This window comes from Anopheles gambiae, chromosome 2, assembly GCF_943734735.2.
Source record: "Anopheles gambiae chromosome 2, idAnoGambNW_F1_1, whole genome shotgun sequence".
Taxonomy (NCBI): Eukaryota; Metazoa; Arthropoda; class Insecta; order Diptera; family Culicidae; genus Anopheles; species Anopheles gambiae.
Genome location: NC_064601.1, coordinates 58,209,322 through 58,236,164, shown reverse-complemented (window position 1 = coordinate 58,236,164; position 26,843 = coordinate 58,209,322). Strand labels below are relative to the sequence as shown.

Below are 26,843 nucleotides of genomic sequence, written 5' to 3'. Positions count from 1 at the left end.
TTTGAAGTCAATTTTTCTTTCAACCATATAAGCGAATTTTGGCCTGTTTTTGGTAAATTACCTACACAAAACTTATTTCTTTTGCTTATTTTAGTGAAAACAGTACGACATGTCAAAAATTTCCTCAAAAAAATCTAAAACGACCTGTTTTTATTGATTTTATAACTATAACCACTATAGGAACATGCCTGTTTTGTGTACCTATAATGGCACTATGGTAAAAAACACTTAAAAATGCATAAATATGGTCAAAAGGCAAATAATTTTAGTAAAACAATAACATTTCATAACAATTATGTTGTAAAACTTGTGATTGCGTGGTTATGTAGTCATTTAGAACGTAAACAGAAAAATGAGTTTCGTTATGAAATCCTAAGGATTTTGGAAAAATGTTGACACATTTCACAAAATAATGGATTTTTCGGTCACTAAACAACGGATTGGCCCCATTTAACCTTTAAACCCTTTGTAAAAGGCTAAAGAACATTTCACACTAACGTAAATAACATAATTACTTGTAATTTGCCGTATGAACCGCATTTTAGTGCAATACCACCACTATTGGTACTACCACCACTATAGGTACATTTACCCTATTTGGTATTTTTCTCAACGATTCAATTCATTGATGAAGCGATTATAAATCATGAAAATGTATCTAGTTTCCTGCATGTTTTTGAGTTCACCCAGTTTTATAGTCTACTTATGCTTAACATATTTTAAACAGGAGACACATAAAAAACATGAAATTCATGTCACCAAGCTATCCTACTTTATAGATACACCGCTTTTTGTTCCTGCGTTCTGGAAGTTTCTCTTAGCACGGCGGTGTACACTCTATAATGAAGTATCTTTGGATGATAGGTTGGCTTTGTGAAACCAATGCCTCTAATGTCATGGAATATCTTGTTCGATATGCTGTGATGCTTTACGAAGAAGAAATAAATAAACCTACAATCCATTACTAGGCAAAGCTTTGCCTATCGGAAAGGTCATAATTTAACTAAAGAATCGTTAATCAGCTCAGGGCACGCATTTAAAAATTTTGAAAAAAAGGAATAGATTTTGAACGGGAAAAAATGCTGACGTGTAACTTGTCTCTGTTTTCCATGTTTTATTTATATACTATAGACAGGTTAGGTATGAGAAGTCTCATAAAAAAATGCTTTGTTTTTATAAAATACCTACATGAGAAATATAAATAGAAATATAAATAATATATATTTACATATATATATATATATATATATATATATATATATATATATATATATATATATATATATATATATATATATATATATATATATATATATATATATATATATATATATATATATATATATATAAATATTTACATATATAAATATATATATATATATATATATATATATATATATATTTATATATATATATCTATAAATATATATATATATATATATATATATATATATATATATATATATATATATATATATATATATATATATATATATATTTATATATGTAAATATTTATATATATATATATATATATATATATATATATATATATATATATATATATATATATATATATATATATATATATATATATATATATATATATATATATATATATATATATATATATATAGATATATATATATTAATATATATATGTATCTTAATAAATATATATCTATTTATTTATTTATGAATATATATTGCAATATTTGTACATATTTGCTAATGAAGTGCCGTACTCGTACATCACCATTTTCAAAAAAAAAACTTATGGTATTTCTTTTCATGCATAGGCAGGTCAAAAAATATATTTGCATTTATGCTAAGCACCATGTCAAGCTCAACTATTTTATATTCAATATCGTTTTAAGGGTGCATTCCTCGCCATAACAAGGGATAAGTGTGAAGTGAGATATTTTTGAATGTGCAAAAAAATATTAAGGAAAAAATAGTTGAGTTCCAACCTGTATTCACATTAGTTTTTCACGAAGCTTTAAGTAAAACACATGTTCACTTTTTAATTGTATCTTAGATATTATAATATTATTCATTCTTATACATTCTTGCTCTAATCCAAAAATTGTTTCTATTTATAATTTCTTTAACCACAGCATAGATAGTCGAAAAAATGACTTTAACACATATTTCTATTCACTGAAAAATGTGAAGTTGGTTGCCATCAAAGGCTAATCGTCTGTGGAAATCATAAGAAATAAAAACCATTAAAATCCAAAAAGTTTTTGTAGAGCCTTATCCTAAGTCTATATTTTATAAATATTTTATTTCTAATATTTTTTGTTATCTTAGTTGTTTTGTGGTAAAACTACTGCAGCCATCACGTACAAGTTTTGTACTATAGGAATAGTTTTTTTTGTTAAATACACTTCCTCGAAAGGGGTTAATACGGCCAGGCCGTAATAAAAAACAACAAACAAACAAACAAACAATATTTTTTTTTAAAGAAATCTAATAGTAACAATACTAGAATCGCATCATTTATTACTACATTATCTTAAAATGTAGATGAAATACAAGATACGCAAAAATAAGATACTAAAATTGAATTAAGCTTTCTGACAGTCAACTGTCCCATTTTGGTCTATTATACTGTATTTTCCCCTGCGAACGAATGGCAAAGCAAATAAGCAATAGAATGATCCGCCCATTTTCTGTCGATTTAATAGGAAGCCATGATTGTAACCACAGTAATTTATTCATTCTAACGAAGGTGTGTGTTAAACATTCACGCATCTACTCCTTTGAAAAGCGAAACATTGAGAGAAAAAGAGAGAGAAACAAGAGAGCGAATGAAAAGAAACCATCTGCGGGTTGAAGTAGAGTGTGCGCACAAATGCCCGTCTATTTATAAAGATTTTGTCATGAGTTGATTCAAACCCTCCGAAACTCTCTGCCATGTTTGCAAAAGTGAGGCAGCAGCATCCCACATAGTTTTTATAGCTCCATTTATGTACGCATAAATGGGACAGTTATAGTGATTTTTATGACGTCTGCTTTGTTAGTATGAGTGCACGGTTCGACTAGAAACGTGTTTGAGGAAGGCTCGTGGCATTGTCATACTCTCACGGTTTTACGAGTTTTACGACACTTTTATGCGAGATAGAATGGGACATAAAATCACGGGAAGTTTTCATTTGATAGTCGTATCGTGCAGCTTCCTTTTCTGACTGGCCTACCACAGAATCGTCCTCCGAAGACAAAGAGAATCCATAAGCAGTAGTAAACAAGGTGAGCAAAAGAGAACGTGAAATCGGTTTCTACTGTATTTCTAGATGTTTGTGCGCATTTTTGTGTCTAATTTTGGGTCTCTGTTCTTCCAACGTGATTACCAATGGGGCAGGGCGAGTCTACATGCTACTGAACGCGGACGTAACTGAACCACGGTTTCTGAAGAGTGTCTGTTTTATTGAGTGTGAAAGAGTCGAGAATTGCCCATTTGTGCGATAAAAGTGATGATCACACTCTGCCTTAGGCTGCCTCACACTGTTTGCGACGAGCGGTTTCTTGTGGCTGATTCGACCTCAGGTTTCATTTCCTACCATGGGTGTTTCCTTGCATTGTATTGTGAATGATTCTAGCAATGCTTGCTGTGAACAACGACTGTTCAAAACCAACGACCGTAACTAGCATTAGTGACATGGAACAAAGCATAAAATAACCCACCGACGGCTCTGGGCCTTCATTCTTCATTCACTGTCTTTCTTTCCAAAGATTGTCTTTGTTCAAAATTAATGCAACAGAACATGCAAGAATGTCCGCATTGGTGCTGTTGTTAATGAATTAAACGAATTAAAATTATATTTTGATTAAATTTAATCCAGGTTTTTTTTTATTTATTTCTGTTTTGCACTTCTAAATCTAGATTTTGATTTTAGAATAATAAGAACCATTGGTAGAAGGTTTAAAACATAATTTGTTTCTAAATTTTTAATGGAACAGTTTTCATTACATACTTTATGTATCATCGCTGGGTTCCTATTTACTGGGGCAATAGCAATTTACATGATTATTACAATGTAATTTTGAAATACATGTAGATATGGTGCTGTTATTCAAAAATTTCTACTACTTTTTTATACATAACTAATCAATTTCTTACATGATATAAATCACTTCATTCTATCATGGCCTTCAATTTTCAATTGATACGAGGTATCTGAAAAAAATCTAACCAACATGCCCAGTTTCCAAAAAAGCGAAATAATTAGAAAGGTCATAATACCTTTTATAAAGGTTTTGCAGTAACTTTATTCATTGATCAATTAAATGAGCATTAAGTATTACCTTCAAATACAAAAAAGTGTAATCAGTTCATTTTTTACTTTTAAATTAAAGAAAACAACATGTCTTACATTTAAAAGTTTTCTTCAAAATTTTAAAATTGTCCATTCTTATATCATTACTTTCATTGTCATAACAGTTTTTTTATTTACAGAACAATGAATTGATTTTTAAAACGTCTGATTCCTTACTCAAATTAAATAAAAACATTTTATAACATTTTCTTATCATGTGTTTCATGCTGCCCATTTTTGTTTAATAAAAAACGTAGCTGTTTAAAATATTTCTTCTTCTTCTTATTTTTGGCTCATCAACCGTTGTCCGTCAAGGCCTGCCTGTACCACTAGTGTGGTTGGCTTTCAATGACTTTTGGATTACCCCCCATAGCAGGATAGACAGTCCTACGTATGGTGGCACGGCCTATTTGGGGCTTGAACCCATGACGGCCATGTTGTTAAGTCGTACGAATTGACAACTGTACCATGAGACCGGCTAAAAATATTTCAACAGAAAAATAATATTGACTCTTCTAACCATTTAGTTCAACACTTGTAAACAGCTCTTGAAATACTGAAGGGTTTTGAAGAATGAAGTTCAATTTTATCCGGTAAAAAAACTAATTTTAGGGATATATCTACTTAATGCTAAAAATTACACATTTTGCACCGAAAATGTGTACATTTTCGTAACACTATATCCGGTGCATAAAAACTAAGGTCTATGTTTCAATTACGGCTGCTTGTTAATTGTATGATGTTTACTGTCCTTTTGGCCCAAATAAACAAAATGGGTATATCATTGATATTTTTGCAATTACACTTTTTAATACATATATTGGAAACCAGTTCAAATTTTTTGATTATACGGGCATATTTTGAAATGTATGTATAAATAATCACAACATCATCAAAAAAGTGTTTTTTTTTTGTTATGACCTCCTTATGCGAATAAGCGTCGCCTTGTTGTTCAGATGATGCGATAGAAGCATTATTCCATTCGTTAATAACCATTCACAGTTTAAAAGTAACTCGACTTTGTCAACGGTTCTCCAAAAACTTCGCGAACATGTTGTCGTTGTACACGGTGTGCACGATAAATTAGACAGTTACCGACGGAAAAAGAAACACTTTTTTTTAAGAAAATCTATCATTTCAGAATTTGTATTTATAGTAGAAAGAGTAGTTTACTATGCTGGCTGCAGAAATTGATCAAAACATCCACCCTCGGCATCGATTACAGCCTCTATCTGTCCCCGAAACTTGGAGCAAGCCCTTACAACAGCGTACTTGGAAAGAGCCGTTTACACGGATTTATTGTTTGTGCATAATTGCGCGTTATTGTTGCTGAACGATCTTTTAACTTTAACTTCGCCAAAAACAGAATAGACAAAAGATCTGGTAATTTGGAAGATCAAATGTGATCTCGTAGTAGTTTAGCATTTGGCAGCCGCGTAGTAAAGTTTCGTGTCCTACTGCCACATACGACTTTACTTGGTTTCTTTTCTAATCTATGGCTATAATACAGATTGCATAAGCTTTCGGTAGCTATCTGAATAGAGCTTAAGGCCCTAATTGTAAAAATACGGTGAAATCACGTCCCATTTGGCTAAAACGCAATTTATTCGCACACATTTTGCAGCACTTTTCCTGCAGATTGGCGAGGAAAATGTCGATACGAGCACATTCCGATCGTCAGATGGGCATTATTCTTTTTAAATCTTCCACAAAACCTCCAATGCACTTTTCTTTTTCATTACGAATCATTTTCGTGGTATTAGCACAGGGAAGACATAGCACACTCAATGATGTCCCGGTGCTGCTTTCCGGCGCGTATCATCATGATGCATGTAATCCGTTTCCACAAAACAAGCCGGTTAAACATATTACATGAAATTGGAAAAAAAAATCACTTGTTAGTATACAACGTTAGCTTTCAGTTGACGTTTTGCTTGTGTTGATATGCCAAGGAATCAGTTATTATGAGACAAACCGTAAGAGTCAAATTTATCGTGCACACCGTGTATGTGTATGACTTCACAATAGCAAAGAGAAACTCAAAAAGGAAGCGATAAATTGAGTGGTTGATTATGCTTAGTTAGCACAATCTCAGTGGTAGAAAATAGAGTATTTAAACGAAGCATGTTACTTTCTTGAAGTTGTGGACTTACTGTTGTCTAACTTTTAATGAATTTCTTGGAGCATTCTTGGCAAAAAGCAATACAAATATTGATATTGCAATAAACAGAGAGTAATATCAATATCGAATATACATTTAAACACAGCTACATTACATGCTAGTATCACAAAGAAATATTTTACTGTAAGAACTCAAACCTCATAACTTGCTTTTGCTATTTTATAAATATTGTAGGGTAAGTATACCTATAGCGTGTAAGTGGTAAGTGGCTATAGCACCAATTATGGCTACTACGAACAATATTTTCGCTCTAAAACAATCAATTTACTGACAACCACAGATGGATTTTTTATATGATATGATCATTTTAACACATTTGTGCATCATTAGTTCCATGCTACATACTTCGGTTTGTAAAATATCACCCTTTTTTCACCCAACATATTTTGCCAAGATGTTTGGCATCTTTTACCATTTTGCTATGAGCAGCACTGTAGGATATAAGCGATTTTCAAGCATCTAACCATAGTTTTATCTCAAAATCGGCACTTTCTTGCAAAGTGTTAATTATTTAACAACTTCATCATTTCCTAAATTTACCATTATTTCATCAAAAATGTCCCTTTTTCCGTAAGACAATAATTGGTACCATTAACCAACGGTGTATCAAATTTCGCAGTATATCTTGGATACTTTGTCTACAACTGACGATTTGGTCATGGTGCGTAGTGTAAAAGTGAACAAATCGGGATTTTCATTGTTATTTTCGCAAACTAAAGAGTGAATATGTATTTTAAGTATCATTTACTTAAAAGTGTTATAGAATCCAATCGAAGTTTTATCAAAATAACGTAGTTTTGAATACCTTTCATACGAAAAACCGGTAATCTGAACGACGCTCGTGTTGCCCTATTTCCAAGTACGCTCTCGTTCTTCCCTGATCGATAGTTTGGGCAAGTCTTGGACAGAAGTATCTTCAAGATGGTTGGGCAATGGCTAAACCAATTCAAACAGACCACTCTGATGCGTCTCGTACTGAGCCTTTAGCTGGCTTCGGTATAGTTTACAGGTGATGTGAAAGATTGTCAGGAGATATGATGTATGTCCGGACACGGTGTTATCAGTGAAATAGGAAAGTAAAATTTTAAGTAAAATAAAGTAAAAAAGAAAAGTATTAGACCCATCAATTGTGGAATTAATGCGAGTAATAATCAATTATGCCCGTTGTGACTATCAATACAATCAGTGATAGAAAACGGAGATTAGAAATGATTATTATTTTTTGTTTCATGGTGTTTTATACTTTTTGGTGCAATGAGCGTATTATAACTTTATTCCAGTTAAAACAACGTCACAAAAAGATTTTTGGTGTAAATATCGTCGAGTTTTTGCCTACAGCAAATATTGGTACAGCTTTGGCGAATTGCTAGGAACACTATAGTCATAATTAGTACCTTTAGATGTAATTGTTAATCGAAATTTTATACTATTAAGATAAACACTTATTCTCGTGTTCTACACATCTGAGGTTTCAAGAAAACCTGTAGAATTTTTAAGTTTTACTTAATACTTATTTTTGCAGGAGTCAAATCCGTACCTTGATTACATAATATAGCCATAATTGGTCCACTAATCCTTGAAGGACATAGTTGGCAGGAAATTAATCCTTGAAGGATTAATTAAGACAAGAGGCTATATTTTAATTCAAATAAAAAAACTAGAATGAGGAGCAGTTATTTACCAGTAGGCATTTCAAACACACTAAAAAAATATTTCACAAAACTGTGTAAAAATATTGCCAAAATCAATCAGTTATATCCCACTTTACTGATACCTCAATTAAAATTTTACGATTGCCTACAATGAACTTTACGAATAACCGAAACTACAGTTATCTTTAGCTGAATCACGGCAAAATGATTTTTTTTTGTAAAAGTTCGTACTTTAACATTGCTGTCACCGATCACAAATGTCAAAATGACCGAGATCTCTGTTTAATTATTGCGTTTGCCGAGATCGGTCATCTGTCATCCGTCATTTTGTTTACATCGTGCAAGGAAAACTAAGTTTGGTCTAATTGTGGTATTAATTAAGGAAATATTCCATATTAAGGAACAAGATAATGTAAGACATTACGATTTTTTTCGTAACATTTGCTTATTTGTTCGTATTTTCCATTACAGCTTGTGATGAATATGTAATGTTTGCGAAAACAACTTGAGCTAAGAGCTGCAGCGGTGGAAGCTTCTTATGTGATGTAGTTAAAAATAAATGTTTCTATCCAACATAAATCGATGTTACCGGACGATGTGTGTTATTTTAACATGCTATCAAATCGATGCAACAGTTTTAGGCTATAAAAAAACAAGTATTATCACTATGCGACAATCTTCCGTTTTACTGATATCTGAATTTTCCCAAACCGAAATTTTGGATAAACACGTAATCTGTCATTTGCTAGTATTAGCCAATATTTTCGATTAAAAAGGTTTAACCAAGAACATAGTCGAGATCTGAATTGTGCGAATCTTGGTGATTTTTAAACAAGATTCGACAAACAAATTTGAGAGTTTACATTGTAAAAGGTTGGACTCTTGCTGTGCCAGTTCATACATACCAAGACAATGTGATTTCTGAAAACTGAAAATGATATCTTTGTTTGTTTGAGCTAGAATGCTGAATTTTGAATGAGCATGAATCAAGCAATTCAAATTGACTACCTCTCATCGGAAAATTGGACAAGATTGGAATCAATTGGCTCTAATTATATTATAGTGCCACACAAATTTTACTCAACAACCATCATGGATCCATCATGTAGGCAATCCCTACTGGCGCGATATGTTATGGAACGAGTGTATTATGTTGTTATTTCATGATTGTGCCTCGTATTTCTGGTAGTACCCTATAGACTAGCACATAAAATAACATTTGAACAAAAATCATGTCAAATGGTCAAACGGTCCAATACTGGACATTTAATCGTTTTGGTTTGTTTCTCTAACTTGTTATTTGTTATTTATTGTTATAATTTCGCCGTTTTGAACGTTTAACGTTATATTTTTTTTTCATCAAACAACCCAATTGCGTAGAATTAAATATGAATCTAGCAATCCTTCAACTGTTTTGTGGAGTCGTACTAGCATACAGTGGAAATTAGCAAAAAAAGTAAATTACACAACTCTACAGTTCGCTTGCAAAATTCCTCTACTAAGTAACATTTTAAATACAGTAAGCGTTTGAAAATTTCCATTATTTCCAATCAATTAAATCCAATACAAATCAGCAGTCATATCTATAAAAATGGATTTCATTTGCTTTAGATCATGTGGGGTTTCCTGATCATACGTTCAGACCTTTTGTAATGAAATCAGTGTGACTGAGACAGTTTTAAACAGCTTTAGGAAGCACTTGTGCAGATTGACCACTTTTAAGAGTCCCGTATACTGGTAGTGTCCGAGATACGCAGTACTTGATAAACGCAATAACTGACTAGGCACAAAGCAAACTAAGCGGCCGTGTGCCACCCCAAGTTCTTGAGGGGGACTCGAGAAAAGGAATCCACCATCACTCACAAGTAAATTGGCTTTTCAATCTATATATGATGTTAAATTTGTTATACAACTTGTCGCTTGACACTTCAGAAAGGCCTACATTCGTGGAAGCTCTTACCGTAGGACTCCACACAGCATAACACGGAGCATAACATAACAACTGACAGCTGCCAAACGCTTCAGAAAACGCTTTATTACCGGTACCATGTTTTGAATATCCTTAGTAGGCCGCTCATTTCTCGTTGAAAAGCTACCAACCTACTGCGATGACCGACAGTTAATGAAACGCTTTACCTCCTTTCCTAAGCGTGTTGGGAAGCGTTTGGCAGCTGTCAGTTGTTATGTTGCGCTGCGTGTTATGCTGTGTGGAGTCCTGCGGTTAGGACCTCCAGTTTTTAATAAACTGTCGGTTGACAACTGTCAATATTATACCAAATCTTCCTCCAGTTTAACATCGGTTGCTCGATTACCATTTTTGTATCAGGTCTTTTGATGTGTGTTACGTAGATGGATTTTACTGAAATGATATATGTTGTTAGACGTATGATATGTTGTCCGACTCGTAGAGACCTCTGTTGGATAACATAACGGCTTGAAAGAGATTTTACTTTAGTCGAAGGAAGATCTAGATTTAGAACTCCACGATTGCTCAGGAGAGCCAACTGTTCGAGTGGAATGCGAAATCCTCATACAGAAGCCACAAACCAAGTTTCGGAAGAAGATAGATGTTGAGAAGTTATACTTTCTGGTATATATTCAGGCATCTCACTCGAAGCATCCATACTAGCTGCCGGAATTTTGCGATGATGATGTTGTGTGTCATTGTGACCCATATATTGTTAGAAAACGAGATTTCCAAGAAACACAATCATTCTTCTGTTCGTAGCCATGGGATTACTATACGATTAGCAATGGTGATCAGCCCAATGCCAATGGCCTCCGTCTTTTCTAGATTAAACTTTGCTCCTCACTCGCTCGATTCTGCATATATGCATTCGTTGTAGCCAGAGGAAACCAACTACTTGGCGTGGTTATCCGGACAAATAATGAGTTCCGCAACCCCATGTGCATAAAAGCTGTCTACAATAGTATCGTTCCTTCGGCTCTGAAATATTCGTGCATAGTCTGAAGCCCAACTACTGCTTCTTCAATTGCTCGACTTGAGGCGATTCAACTTAAACTCACGCGATATGCCCTACGCCTACTTCCCTGGCAGGATCGCAATAATCTTCCTCCGTAAGCTGCGCGGTGCCGCCTTCTAGGCCTTGAACCTCTTTCGGTTAAAAGACGCAATGCACAGTGCTCTTTCATCGCTGGTTTGCTTAATAGCTCTATCGACTCAACGCCTTTGTTGCATCGAGTCGACATCTATGCACCATCCCGAACACTTAGGTCTAGAGAAACTCTACGGCTCGCTCTACCCCGTTCCAGCGCTGGTCGGTCTGACCCTATGTTCCGCATGTCGGCTGTCTTCAATACGGTCTCGGACTGCTTCGACTTCGACTTCTCGACTCAGTGCTTCAAGGAACGGCTTCAAGGAATCCGGCTTTTGCCGTGGCCGCAGTGAATTGCGATACAAACGTGTAGGGTAACTGTAACCGTTTTCGGCAGTGTACCTTTTTGGCAGGGTAAATAAAAACCTTAAATTATACAAAAACGCATTGAAAATAGTCACAGAATATATTTTTAAATAGAGATATGCTCATTTGTTATTCATATACAAAGTTTCACATCATTTTTTAGCATATTTTTCAAGATATCCAACCAAATATGCAGAATTCCAAATTTATCGACAGATTTGCTCTGCGAGATACTGTTTAAACTTCAAAGCATACTAGATTTTGTTATGGAACAAACCGTCTAATTGCGTGTCGATGTATTGATGAGGAAGAACACTATAAATCCACCTGATATATACACTCACTTTGCGTAGCACGAAGAAAGAAACCAAAACTTACGTGACGGCTAGTTCTTGGATTAAAACGATGATTTGAAAAATGCTGTGATATATTGGCAACAAAATGTGATATATTGGCAACATTTATTGAATCCGTTCAGTCAGCAAGCAAGGAGCAGTGTAACATTCGAACCAAATACGGTATCATACTTAAAGTATGGAACTTATCAGAGTGTCCTTGAATACATCATTTTGTTTCATTCAACAGACTGATCGATTGATCTCAAATATCGTGTAAAATTTTGAAAACTTAGGATAGGCTTAAAAAAAAGTGTATTGAACAATCATCAAAGCACCCAGTTTGTTATGGATTTAACTGTCAAAGCAGGTTTTCTTCTTATTTTCGTTTTTAGACGTCAAATTGCACTGGATAAGCCCACCAGATATATCAGCTCACTTTGGTTGTGGTACAATGGTTGACTAATCTTCTCTATCAAATGTATCTACCGAATAAAGTGTTGGTAAAATTTGTATTCGATATTCGGTCCACACGGGGTGGAAACCAAGCTTAGGGTAAGTGTACCAATTATGGCTGTAATATGTCATCAAGATACCGATTTTACGCCTGTAAAAATAAGTATTGAGTAAAATTTCAAACTTCTTCATGTTTACTTGTAGCTTACAATGTGTAGAACACGAGAGTTTTTTTTTATATTTTGACTCAATGTTTAGCGAAACAATAGAAAATTTCGATTAAAAATTGTATCTCATGTTACCAATTATGGCTATAGTGTTCCTAGCAATTCGCCATAGCTGTACCAATTGTGGCTGTAAGCTAAAACTCGTGGATATTTACATCAAAAATTACTTTGTGATATTGTTTTAACTGAAATCAAGTATTAATAAGTTCACTGCACCAATATAAGTATGTAATCACCATTAAATACGTAAAATTAACATTTTAAAATATCCGTTTTCTATCACTGGTTGAATTGATATCCACGCTCAATTAATCGCACAATGGATGAGGTTAATCCTAAAAAAATACTTTCGTACACCTTTCTGATGACACCGTGCTTGGACACACACCTGACAATCCTTCATATCACCTGGAAGCTATACCGAAGCCAGCTACTGTTTCAGCGCGATACGAAGTGGAGCACAAATCAGGGTGGTCTGTTTGAATTTGTTTAAATGAAGAATCGTAGCCATAGTTCAACTATTTTCTGACCAAGATGCTTGCGGCCAAGACTAGCATTAACTATGGCTCAGGGAAGAACAAGAGCGCATTTGGCAATAAGGCGACACGAGCGGCTTCAGTTTTTGCTTTCTTCGTATGAAAGTCATTCATGGCTGTATTATGTTGGTGAAACTGACTCGATTTCATTATACTGACTATTCCACTGATTACTGATTCGAACACTTTACAAATAAATGATGCTTAAAACACATATTAACACTTTACGCCAGGACTCCACACAGCATAACACGCAGCGCAACATAACAACTGACAGCTGCCAAACGCTTGAGAAAACGCTTGGGAAAGGAGGTTAAGCGTTTCATTAACCATCGGTCATCGCAGTAGGTTGGTAGCTTTTCAACGAAAAATGAACGGCCTACTAAGGATATTCAAAACATGGTACCGGCAATAAAGCGTTTTATGAAGCGTTTAGCAGCTGTCAGTTGTTATGTTGCGCTCCGTGTTATGCTGTGTGGAGTCCTGCGGTTACCCTTTATTATTACATGAACTGTTTGAACTATTTTGATTTGAACATAGTGGGGTGCGATCGATTCTCATGATTTGCGATCCATAGCTATATCAATCGAAGGATAGTGAGAACAAGTGTATTTCAGAAACATTTTGATACGAGACCTAATGATAAATTAAACTAGTAACTAAGTCACTTTTCTAGACTCTATCGAAGTGGATGTCAAAAATGACAATATTTTACCATATTGTACGCAATACTGAATTTGTCAATCATGAAAAATATTAAAGTAATCATTGTATCTAGGCAACTACTATCACCGTTCCTCTTCGATTGAGTTTGAAAAAGTGGCTCATTTTTAAAACACTATAAAGCATAGAGTAAAGCTCTGTAATGAGGCAGTTGAAATGGTTACATTATTTTAATTTAATACGGACATGACCACTCAACATAGTCAATTTACCTCTAATGACTTTTTACAAAAGATTTTAGAACTATATTAGCAAATTTTAGCAAGCTAATCAATTTTATAAAATATCGTGGCAAGTTTGCTATAGAGACTGTCTTTTTTTTCGATGAGCATGAGTCCGACTTAAGAAACAAAACTGTTCAAAAACTGAAAACTGAAATGACAAGAAAACATAGGCAAAACGTGTACAAAAGTGACAGCGGCCGCCACTGCATGTAGATGTTTTTTCTTTCGTTTTTTAATGCCGCATGTCTGACATACCCAGCAACTCAGAACGTACAAAAAATGACAAGACACTCGAAACTAACTTTCTCAAATACAGTGAACCCTCTCTTATTTGACACCTCTCTAATTTGAAAAACCTCTCTTATTTGAACATTTTGCACAGTCCCTTGATTTCCAGTACATTTTTGTTCCTCTAATTTGGAAAACCTCTGAAATCTGTGTCCCTCTTATTTGTGTATGGTGTTGCCATGGTTATTGAATGATGTATGCTCAAATTGGCAATCATATGCACAGTTTCCTATAGCAGTTAAGTTAAGGCTGCATACTAAATGTTCTTTCTCTTTCTTGTTTGTATGGAACTTTCATTCACTTTCAACCTCTCTAATTTGAAAACCCCTCTTATTCGACAGTCCCATCGCCTCTCAAATAAGAGAGGGTTCACTGTATACTAAAACAGCGCGTTATAACATCGTCAGTAAAACAGGAACAAAGTGTTCAGAACCAACGTTCTTGTAAAATAAAGGTAAACGGTATCAACAGTAGCTTTCAAATCTCACTATATATAAAATCGAAAATCGCCACAATGACGTGAGAGTAAACATTCAGTGAGAGAGAGAGAGAAAGCGGTGAGAGCAGAGCTCTCTTAGCAACGCGCGTTGCTGCGAAAGGACTTGCTCCAAGCACCACTGCTCGCGGCACTGCGGGCTCGCAAGTAATGAGGACAATGGTTACTTAGATTTTTTGTTTACACAAACCGATTCGAAATCACATGGTATTGAATATAATGTATTTTTTTTAATATTTTAAGTTGCAAATTAGCCACCTGATGATAATGTGTCCCATCATACCCCTTCCCATTATTCATCAAGATATTCAAGGCAATATTTAAAAAAAATGTTTGAAAACTATGCAAAATAGCTTAATTGTGAAATGGTTGATATTCCAATTAAGTCAATCATTCATAAAGCCAACCATACTCATTATTGGTGCTTAAGCACCTCGAATACTACATACACCGTCGTCATCGGCAGATAAGTGTGGTACAGAATATCCTGTAAAACGGGTGGCTATACCCAGGACGTCGAACATGTACACTCCCTCAAGACTTAATTCATTACCACGTAGCCGGATATTCAATCCTTACTACGTGCGGACGGTCCATTCTGGGCTTGAACGCATGACGGGCATGTTAATGAGTCGTTCGAGTTGACGACCACCCAAATCTACTACTCCCTCAAATCTACTACTCCCTCAAATCTACTACTCCACATTATTGGCTGAGTTGGGACAAGGAAAACGCAAGACAATAAGAGACGGATGTAGTCGAGAGACCCTATGCGGCCATATGATAAAAAGCCTTGCTGAAATTTCGAGCGAGAAAGCGGCGGATGTTGATGGCTTGAAAGTTAAAACTGAATTTGTAACTATTTGCTCGCGGGCGGGAAGAACTACTTATTTCAGGATGTCCTTCAGGAACAAAGCACTAAAGGGAGAGATGGTTCATTGCGCAACATGACTGCAACATACTGCGCGTTAGGTGAGACAACCGTGCGCACTGCATTTAGTCGGATCAGCATCAACTGCAGAATGATCCACAATGAAACTATGCTTACTGTAACGTGCCCAAGAAGGCTGAAAAGATTCTGACTGTATCTATCAAGAGTGATGACGATATCTACCATGTGATGCTATCACCGTACTATGGTGTTGATTAAGAACAACCACGTTATAATCAAGGACACGTCAAATTAGAAGCAACATCTGAAAAATGTGGATCGTCAAGAGTAAATAAAGTAGTTTGCAAGTAAACGTGAATTTAGTTAATTGATCTGGAAAGGCTGTAACAGTGTTGAACCATTTTTTTCTATAACAGTATAGATTGGAATATTAGAACACATGTGGAATGGTTATTTGAGAGGATATGTTCTCTGTTGAAATTTGATATTTGGCGCAACAATAACAATTGTCTCATACACAAATACCAATTCCATTCAATACTTCAAAACCAGTTTCAGGATAATCAAATAAAATTTTGACGGCGTTTTTGGAAATGACCTTTTTGAAATTTAAGAACGGGAAAATTTACATTGAAAATGTTCTAAGCATCGATTACTTATTACCTAACGTATGAAACATAAGTCGAAAAAAAGAGTAGAAATGGAATTCGAACCACGTGCGATATCATATAATTGTAGTTCAATTTTACATTTATGGGCACAAAAAACAGAAGATGGATCAAAACAGAAGTGAGCATTTCAAAAAATTTATGTTTTTAAGTACGCAATTGGGATTGGATCTAAACATGTTGTATATGTGTTAACGGCACCCTAATTTTTTAATCCACTGCACATCAATACGTTACTCAATGAACACGTTGTTGAGGTTACTATTTAGCTATGCTCTCTATAAAATCACACCTATAACTAAAAAGTAATAATCATAAAATTATACATTTGTGTCAAATGTATGCATGGAACGTATCAGTTCGAAAATACAAAATTGCGTGACTTGGCTCAAAAGTAGCCTCATCGATATTTAACGTTTCTGCAAAGTACAGTAAGAACTGTCCAAGAAGTTACAAGGTTAACACATTTGTGGTGTAACGCATAAGAACAAATAGATGTTTGAGTTATGGTTGTTGCCACTGAACGTGTAGAGTTTGAAAAAAATTCTTAATTTGAGGACATCCGATAGATTTTACCGGGCCTTAACTAGTAAATTTATAAAATAACACGGAACACCAGGGTTTTTTGTCAATTTTTCCCAAAGGTTGGATCATCCTCCATAATCATCCCATAATAATTATTTTCAAAATGGCATAGCACAAGAAAGCAAATAGCTAGTATTAAGTTAAGGGGCGAATAATGGAATTAAGCGACCAGAACCAATGTAATGAATTGTGAAGAAAATTAAGTTTATGTATAAATAAATACTACTACTACACGGAACTAACTGTATACCCCCGATCCAAATGTTAGTAAGTCAAAACTTCTTTTGATTATAAATAAAACTATTTTCGATCATGGCAACTCAGAAACATTCCGCAGGAGCCAAAGCCTCTCTAAACCATACTACCAACAACAACAACTCAGATACATTCGGACTGTCAAGATTCGACTATGCACACTTTACAAATCTATCATCTCATAATATCTATTCCGGCAAGAGAATCCAATTCAGGGTTTCTATGATCGCCTGGACAATCAAAAGTCAATTAGTCCGCTTGATAAAGTGATCAATTAGGGAGCCTACGGTGCATCAATCAGAAAATTGGACAAATCTACCTTGAGTTCATTAAAGCTTCGTCCATTGAATCATTTATGTCCAGGAATAAATCTATTTTTCAAATAGTTTAACTGTTATTTTAAATGAAGAATTATATTTTGCAACAACTACAGGCGGTCCCCGAGATACACGGTTAATGGGGACCGAAAACGGCCGCAAAATACCGCGTATCTCGAATTTCCGCGTAAGTCGAATCTCGTGATTTCCAGCTAAAATATCACTGATTTTCGTGTAATTTCGCAAGTAGGGGGTGGTTTTAGTTACTTTATGAATTATTTGATATGATTCTGACAGATTATAACAGTTTCAAAGCTTTTGGAATAGTTTTGAACATTCGATCAAAACGGAAATTATTTGGCAATTTACAATTGTCGTGTCAAATCAGTACAATTTGCTCTAAGAATTGTCAAAATTAGAAAACCGCGTATCTCCGAATCCGCGTATAAGAGGTACCGTGTATCTCGGGGACCGCCTGTATAATTGATTTAGGCCTGCCTTAAGGTCCGTTCAGCTATCTTCTGAAAATGAATGAGAGATTTCATTTCATTTCATTTCATTGTTGCTCTTGTTGTTTGTACAGTTTTAAGAGGCTTTGTCTCCAGCGGATTTCTTTCGCCTCTCTTCATTTCAATGTGATAAAATGCTGTGAAACGTACTAACTTCCCTGTAGCAACTACTAAATTAAATTCACAATTTCATATATCATTGTTTGAATGTTAATGTTGTCAAACATACCGTTAAGTCTCAGTAAAGTAAATCAATCACGTAGAAAGAAAAACTGTTTTATTAGGGTAGTATAGAACTGATATATATATATATATATATATATATATATATATATATATATATATATATATATATTATATATATATATATATATATATATATATATATATATATATATATATATATATATATATATATATATATATATATATATATATATATATATATATATATATATATATATATTCCTTATTAAAATCTAGAAACTGCAATGTAAAATTCAGTTATATTCAAAACGAGATTCGTTAAAACCTTTACATTGGAGATTCAGGTTAAATATTGTCTATGACGCTTATTCTATTCTCGGTATCAATGTATCTCGTCGTCGAGTTTAATAAAGCTAAAAAAAAACTATCTAACAAAATTACCGCGCTTCTAATAGTTGCTTCAAGGTTTGTGTCAGTCATTGAAACGTGTCAAGCAGTAAAGTTTTATATATGAAATTGTCTACGTTGCCAGCCATCGAAAGCGTATCGAAAGAACGATTCTAGAGTCATTTCAAACCAGTTGTTCTTGATGTCTAAATTACAACAAAACATGGATCAAATAATATGTATTGGTTGTTTGGAAGATAAATATCTTGTAATATATAATTTCAAACTTGTTGAAGGAATCATATAATCGATATTAAATAGAAAATTGGATGAATCAATATGGAATAATGATAATTGAATGAAATATTACATGTTTTTTTATATTTTTAAATCACTTGATTTGATACCAGGAAATTCCTTCTTTTCCTTTCCTTATTTATTTTTGGCATAAATTAAAATTTTGTGAGCATATTTGAAAGTCATCACTGATAATTGGTCTGGTGGTCTACTGTAAATTCGACTCCCTGTCTCGATTGATTTTCTCTACTAGACTTTTAAAACAAACACATTTGAAAGGGCAATCGAGTCAAATTCCTGAAACGACTGGAATCGCGCAAAATAATGTAAAAAGATCTTAAAGAATCACAAACAAAATATCAAATCACAAGCCCGAATTTATTTATGAATAAGGTCGAATTTGCAGAAATCATAGATTTATCAAATTCTTTAATTGTTTTGATGAAAGGTGCAGGTGTGTTTGAAACGGGTGGCCGGTCTCGTGGTACGGTCGTTGACTCTTAAGACTTAACAACATGCCCATCATGGGTTAAGGCCGAGGACCGTGCCCCCAAATGAACGTAGGACAGACTATCCTGCTATGGGTAATCTGCTATGGGTAAGTCACAGAAAGCCAAGCAAGGCTAGTGGTACAGGCAGGCCTTGGCCGATAGCGGTTGTTGTGCCAAAAGGAAGGAAGTTTGAAACTGATAATCTTTTATCATTTTTATATACTTTTTTATTGTAATTCAAAATTACCATACTCAACAAATAATAATTGAAACGATAGAATGATAGTATTATACCAGCGGTCGGCAAAGTTCGGCCCGCGGGCCAAGTGCGGCCCGCCCAACGTTCAATCTGGCCCGCGAAATTTTGTTTCTAATTATGAAAGATGGGAAGAACCCATCCATACATATATTAATGATCATCTTTGAGGAGTACCTCATTTCATACCGTCAAACTCTTCCAATTTAAATTATCATAATATGGATAAAAGGAATCATCTTTATGGTCGAACTCGAGGTTACATTTCTCCTATCTAACATTTACATTGTATCACCACAATGAGATGAGTAAAAACAAATATTAAAAAAAATCTTGATTGTGGTTTTTACGAGTTGGACGATAACACATTGTTGGATCAACTGGATGATTCGAGTTGTTTTCGGAGCAGAACAAATCCTATAAATGTTTTATTTTGCAGGCACATCCCTAGTGATAGCAAATCAATAAATAAGAAATGAAGAGGATTTTTCGCATTCTTCATCTTTGGCTAACAATCAGTACGAGTAAGAAAAATAAGTATCAACAAACTCCATGAAAGACACGGAAAATTATCCGAAAACTTTCCACAATTGAACACAAACAATTCCTTTTTAGGAGGACTACGATAGAATCTGTTCGTGAATAATCTGATATCAATTTGTCTGACTTAGAATTACTTGTTCGTGGAGCGTTATGATAATTAGTTAATGTTCTTTCTCGGAGGTCATCAATAAGATATATTACTCTTGCTTTTTTGTTTTGACTGATCACACTTTTGCGCACTCTATTACTGATAATTAACTGATGAATCTTTGCAATTTGATTTTAAAATTGTAAATATCAAGTTTGAACTTTATTTTGATGATACAATTACAGAAAAACAACAATATCACCAATCGATATCATAATTTTTTTCTAAAATGTTTTCATGGAATAACGTAAGTGCAAAACAAACTTCATTCTTCTGGCCCGCGGCTAATGATCATATACTAAATTTGGCCCTTGGCATCAAAAGTTTGCCGACCGCTGTATTATATTCATCTTAATCGTACCCAGGCATTTGAAAGATTAAAGATGGTTGAATAGGTTTTAAAGAAGATAGTTTTTATAGAATGATACTGCCTAGGAACATCGGAATACAAAACGGCCATAATTGATTCCAGTATCATGTAATATCTTAATTGTCCAATACAAAATGTTTAAATTTAACAAACAACGTTCGACGGTACATTACATAAAGGAAAATTAAGGAAATATACACCACATTCGTGTGCAGCACAAACACTGTACATAACTGTTACTACGAAAGTGTGACAATGGAAAGGATGTCAACCGGTCGCCATCATTCTGAGACTTAAGATGTACAGGGTGAGACAGCATGCGACCCTCAATTCCTTTGCTCGACCCTATCCTAACCATTCGTTATGTGTTGCTTCATTTCCTAAGGGTTAATAAATCATTGTGCATGCAAGCAAAGAATGACCCGGCCATGTTGGTTCGCCATGCACAAAAGCCCGTTTAAAAATACTCCATATCAATAGGATAACGTAGAGCAGAGAATGAATGTATCTTTACCCATTCCTTATGATGATGATGAAAGGGAATATCGCTAGAGCACGATTTTAATAAAAATCAACCGCTATCGTCAGAAGGTAGAAAAAAATAGAAAAAGGTGCGGAACACAATTTACCTCAAGAAATTTACAATTTAAGGGTGAAAGAAAGACATTTCATTTATTTATGCGATGCTCCTCTGTACACTTTTGTCCCACATTTTCTTTTCCTTTCTGTTTTTAGTTTCAACACATCTCTGATTGCTGTCACTTGAAGCTGATGCAGAATCTGTAGGATAACGCTACGCTTATTCTATGGTTTCATTTACTTGTAGTTTTGAAGAAATATATTTATTTTTACGCGCCATATTTCTAAATCGCCATTTCAAATTCGAACTACCAGATAAGAATGTTTACGATTATTATTTGTTGGAATAAGTTGAATTTCTTTATTCTGTTAGACAAAGGCGCGTGTCTTTGCATATGTTTGCATGTTTGCTTTACTACAACATATTTAGTTTTTATTCATTTTCTTAAAAAAAAGTACACTGTTTCCCATACGAGCTGACTTATTTTGCAGACAATTTTGTGATAACTATTTCCTCGTTTTGTTTGTTATTGCAAAAAAATAAACCTCAACAAAACTACATCAAACATATTGATTTGTTTCTCATCTGACCAAATATGTTCCCAAAAATAAGATATGAAGTTCGTCCTATTGATCCCTAACGTCCCGTAAAAAGCAAAAAGGTAAAAAAATAGCAACAAGCACCAGAGGTTAAATCTACACAAATTTAGATGGGGATTTAGATAAATTTATAGTGCCAAACAATATTTCGGTAATAATTAAAGTGACACATAATCTGTGTAAGCATAGCATACAATAAAAAAATTGAATAAAACAATACAAATTTAATAAATTCTATACCACGAATTCCAGATGTGTTCCAAACTAAGCCTACAAATATAACCGATGTTCCATTTTTGCCTTTGCGTTGGCTGTATGTTATGGCAGTAGTTCGTTAATTCAAATATAGATGTCTCTTCCTCTTTCTGATACAATCCATTGCCCTTAAGCTATCCCATACAATCCCCAAACTTGCCCCGAATCGTTTTTAATTTCTCGTATATAATGAATAAAAGTGTTTGTCAATATGAGCTATATGGGTGTGTACTTGAATGTTTGGACCTTCATGGACTGAAATAGCATTTTTTTTAAAGAGGGATCTATCGTGAAATGGTTTGTGTCAACACTGCTTCAATTTTATGGCAATATTAAAAAGCCATAATGATTTAAATCGCATTTGAAAAGAAAGTTGGTGCCGCTTAAAACTAATAAAACTTTTATTACTTCTGCACAAATTCTGCACTTTACCTACCTAGAAAATACTGGATTTATCATATAATTGAACAGCTGAATAAACTTTAATATTCTAAGAAATATATATTGCATTAACATTCCACGATCGCAAAATGCTTCTAGTATTGATTACATGAAAATGTATAAATTCATAACTTTGCTTGTATAATCTTGATATTTTGGTTTTTTACTTATTATACATAATTTTATTTTATTTTTTAAAAATGTTTAACCTTCAAAACAAACTGCATTTTATCAAAAATTTCTACTAGTGTAAAAAAATCGACGCGTTTCTTGCGACTGTCAACAAATAAAAAAAAACTTATTAAAAAAACTTCATTAATATAACAACTATTTCCACATCGATGACGACCTATACACGTGTGATTGAAAGGAATGAATGAACAATGTGATCATGTACAATATACTAAGGCGAAGCGGAGAAATATTTTGCAGCAAAGTCAACATAAAAAATGAAACATGGTGAGAGGTCACTAATGTTGACTGCCGCAACATGATGTTAAACATAAAATTGGTCATAAAAATAAAACTTGCCATAAAAGAACCGTAAAAAATGAAAAAAGTTCATAGTCAATAGGCTAAAAGCGTATTGCATTAAATATCTTAAACTGTGTCGTGGAAATTCAAAAGGCTTGAACAGAAAATGAAGTTGGAGATTATGATTAAATGATTAACCGATCCGATCGGTAGCTTGTTACCAATAGTTATAATTCCGTATATCTAACATTACGGTCAAATTCTCGCATTAATCAATACGTCATACCGAACCGATTATTATTCATACAGATGGTTACGGCGTTAATAATGGCTGGCAATTAGACAGGTTTACTCAAATTGGACCATAAAATGATAATAAAACTGCCACTCAGAAATAACCCAGGCATACGAGCTAACAATTCCACTCCATGCCGAGGATCCCAAGTGTTGAGTTTTGTTTGATGACTTTCGGTTCACGAGTTTTACGACTTTTTGACAGCTTTCGGTGCCAACCATTGTGTTTTATTTTACGCATCGTTTAAGAATGACAATAAACAAAGCAATGGCTTACTGCTACTCTGGTAAGCTGTGGACACTACATCAATCGCAATAGAAGAAGGTATTTTTAATGTCCCGAGAGCCAAATTAGTGCATTTAATGCTTAAACTGCCTGTAAACACTTGTAAAATTGATTTACTGCTTAGCGTTAAATCTTTACGCGTCTAGGATATGATTGTGTGATTTACTGTGGTTTTTTGCAATAAAACATGTACACTTATTGGTACATTTTGAGTTACATTTCAATCATGGATTTAAAATTCAATACACTCAAGTGGATTATTATTTATCACAAGTTGCAGCTATTGTATTATTTTGCAACTGGTGTGAAAGTGTTTAATGGACATACAATGATACAAGTTTCAACATTCTTTAAACATATTTTACTTGTCAAGAAGAACACTCCCTATGCTGTTTATCACTATGCACTATAGTATATGTAGATCAGTCAACAAATTACAAAGATTTCCAGGATCTCATGACAAATTACATTCCAGTTAATCATAAAAGTCGGATCCCTTATCATTTACAGGTGATTCTTAAGATACGATCTCTTCGAGTTACGATGATTCTCAGATACGAGGATTTTGATTTTCACATTTAATATATATATATATATATATATATATATATATATATATATATATATATATATATATATATATATATATATATATATATATATATATATATATATATATATATATATATATATATATATATATATATATATATATATATATATATATATATATATATATATATTTACATATATTTTTTTGTATGTATTTTGACAGATATTCGACATACGACTTTTCCGACATACTTTGGGATTTTTCGGTCGGTTTTCAGACGTCTCTTGTCGTAAATAAAACAGAATTCTGAACAGATATTGAATAGTTTGTTGAGAAGAAAATATGTTAAGTACATCGATACTCATTAAAACAAATTACAAACTGAAATTCAATTATATTTGAATTGCAAATTAGCAGTTTGCATCAAATGCATCACACAAATAAAGTTCTGACTTGGAGCTATTTTCATTTATAATTCATAATACGATGACGACAATAATAAAGCGATTAACTCATACTTTTCGAGAAAATGTACACATATTAGCACATTATTTGGCAACCTACAGCTCATTGTGTCCTTTACACGTCGTATCATTCGAGCAACTCCGTCATTTTTAATTGCTGAGGGGAATAGTGTTGAGTCTATAAACCTTACAAAAAGCGTGCTCTTTTTATTACTGTCCAGAGAGCATACAATCAAGTGCGTATAAGGCCAGTATGACAACTCATTTTCTATGTATGAGTATTTTATGTAAATTTTCTCAGACTACCCTTGCAATGAGTAGCGTCAACTAACACTGGCAATCTTGTTGAACTGAACTGGTGGAACACGGAACGAATGGATGATAATAATTTTATGACTCGTAATAATTCCAATTGTCGTAGTAATGGTTGTAATATAACAATTATAAACTTACTTCTGCACTTAAGTCCTTCCAAGGATTCTCTAGGTCATCGTGCTCCTTTTGAATGATTTCATCGTGTGCGGTTGAATGATTACGAATCTATTTATTTAAGCTATTACTATAAACTGTTACTCTGCCCAGTGTTTTTCTCCTCAGTGTATGCATGAGCCAGAGTATGTGGATTCGATTAATTGTTTAATTGTTTGATTGTAAATTAATTAATTTAAATAATTTAATTTATTATGTATTCATCATATATTTTGTTACGAAGGTCTAAAATCATTTTAGATTATTTTAAAACCCCTTCTGCAAAATTTACCAGAAAAATAAAAACAAAATAGAAGAAACCATACCTTCTTCTTCTTCTTATTTGGCTCAACAACCGTTGTCGGTCAAGGCCTGCCTTTACCACTAGTGGGCTTTGGCTATCAGTGACTAAAGAAACCATACCTATTTCACGCATTATCATAGAGAATCATCCAAAACAAAACTCCCGTTGAACCGCAAAGATGTTTGCTTTGCTTGTAACCTATTCTTCATAACCATAACTAAATGATGTAAGTGAAACAATTTTTTAAATTGACAAAAGGTATTACATAAATCATAATTCGATTTTTACCTCATAATTTTTAGAAAAGATTTTTGTTTTGTTTTTTACCATCTTTGTAAGTTATCATGTACGCATCTAAATATTTCGTTGTATTTTGAAGGTAACATTTTTTTAGGTAACTCGACACCCAAACAACACAGGCACAAGAATATTTTTTGAAAAGCATGCCTCAATTTTACAAACAGCAATAAATCAAATTTCGATCCTATGGACTAGCGAAGCAAGCTATTTCGAGGACATCTTTTGGGAGGCTTATTACGTAAGATTTGGCATCATAAAATCAACGGTTGATGCATGAACAAGGAAAAGAGAAAGTTTTGAGTCCTTTCCTATTCTTTTGTCATGGGTTGCAAAGACTTTTTGTGTTGCCATCAACCTTAACTGTTTAAGCCCACCAGGATAGCTTCAACTGAGAAACGATAGTTGGCTAAAAATTGAAGAAATTTTTCGAAGTTCATTTATCAAAGTTGGGTACGACGGATTTGCACTTTAGAAGTCAAGAATTTGATGAATGATCTGATCACTAAAGATAAAAGAGAGTTGTATTATATTTTAAGTCAGTTATAGGGGAAATTGAATCTTTTAGCTCAACATTTCATTGTCGTTCAGAGATGGCAGGTCTTTAGACATTGTGAGACAATAATTCGTTTATCAATAACTGTCGTTGGAAATAAAACCAGTATGAAACATACAAGTATAAAATGTGATCAAACAACAATCTATGGTAGCAACAATAATGTTGCAAATACCACTTGCACTGAATCGTACTTAATAAGAATCAGTTTCGCCTACCGTTCAACGTTCAACGTCTTGGGCACCAAATGTTCAACGAAAGATAGGTTTTCGTTAAGTATGGTCGTTTGAAAAAATAATCGTGATGAGCGTATCACCCCCCCTTAACATTCGCTCGCTCGCTCTTGCTCACATTTCCCATCCCACTTCTCGATACCGAAGTAAACTTCGGCTTTAACGAAAACAGCACGAGCGCAGTTCCGTCAATCGTCGCATTTTGTCTCTTTTTCTCCTGGAATGGCTTTTTAACGAAGATTACCACAAACAAAA

General features: G+C 33.9%; 1 protein-coding gene and 1 long non-coding RNA gene across 3 annotated transcripts in view; both read left to right on the top strand.

Moving 5' to 3' along the window:
- Nucleotides 1-26,843, top strand: part of LOC1272724 (homeobox protein abdominal-A homolog) — a 115,572-nt gene that overhangs the window by 35,512 nt on the left and 53,217 nt on the right. The gene's annotated exons all lie outside the window — the stretch shown is intronic.
- Nucleotides 1,734-3,839, top strand: LOC133392117 (uncharacterized). The gene is made up of 2 exons (XR_009765465.1): nucleotides 1,734-3,251; nucleotides 3,364-3,839. It is a non-coding gene; the product is annotated as an uncharacterized LOC133392117 (long non-coding RNA).